The sequence below is a fragment of the Pygoscelis adeliae genome, unplaced genomic scaffold, assembly GCF_000699105.1.
Source record: "Pygoscelis adeliae isolate BGI_AS28 unplaced genomic scaffold, ASM69910v1 Scaffold338, whole genome shotgun sequence".
Classification (NCBI taxonomy): domain Eukaryota; kingdom Metazoa; phylum Chordata; class Aves; order Sphenisciformes; family Spheniscidae; genus Pygoscelis; species Pygoscelis adeliae.
In genome coordinates, this window is record NW_008825305.1 from 157197 (window position 1) to 158122 (window position 926).

The window sequence follows — 926 nt, forward strand, 5'->3', positions numbered from 1 at the left end:
CCAGCCCCACGCGTGTGCAGTGGTGGCGCGGGTTTTCCGCGGGAGCGGCCCGATCCCAGCTGCGGTTTGGCCCCGGGAAGGGCGAGGCGGGACCGAGAGACACATCCCGGGGTCCCCCGGCCTTTGGGGTGCTCCGTGTCGCCTCCCGGCTCATCCCTCCGTGGGTCCTGGCACTATAGCAAGAAACCCCAGCCCGGAGGCCAGGTCGTCTTCCCTTCCCTAAAAATGCCACTGCCTTTTTGCATTTAATATTCACGATATAGTATTTAATATTTGCATGTAGATGTGTGCAGCCTGCAGGCAAGGTGCACTGCAAGGAGCTCAGCGGGGGGAGCTGGGCATCAGCTCTCCGCAGGTCTCTTTCTCCTCTCTATTTTTTGTTTTTGGGGATGGGTTTTCGTGCCTTGGCAGAGCCACAGGCTCCCGCTTCACCCTCCGCAAAGGGCTTTCCCAAAATAACCCCCGCTCCAAAAATGGGGAGGCTGGAAATAGAGGTGTGAGCAAACTGCCTGGGGAGCCGAGCGAGTGGGGAGGGAAAAGCCGGCGGTAGCTGCTGGTCTTTATATTAAAAAATACATCCCGACACACACACACACACACACACACCCCCCTGCAAAGCACTGAAGGTTCCCATTAAAACTGAAACCAGTGAGCTAACCTGCTCACTGTGACACTGTAATCAATTAATCCCCTTAGCCTTCCTGCCCACCTTCCCCTTGGTTAATTTGTAAGCATGCTGTAGGTCAAAAAGTACTGACTGCAAGCTTGTTCAGTAGTCCATTCACTATTTTAGACCATTTGTAAAAAATAAGGCCCTTGCAAAACATCAGAGACTCCATACATAATACCTTTAAGAGTAAATATTTGACTATGTAGGTGTGCTTGATTCCAGCCAGCAGAAGCCTTACAGACTATTAAAGTATAGG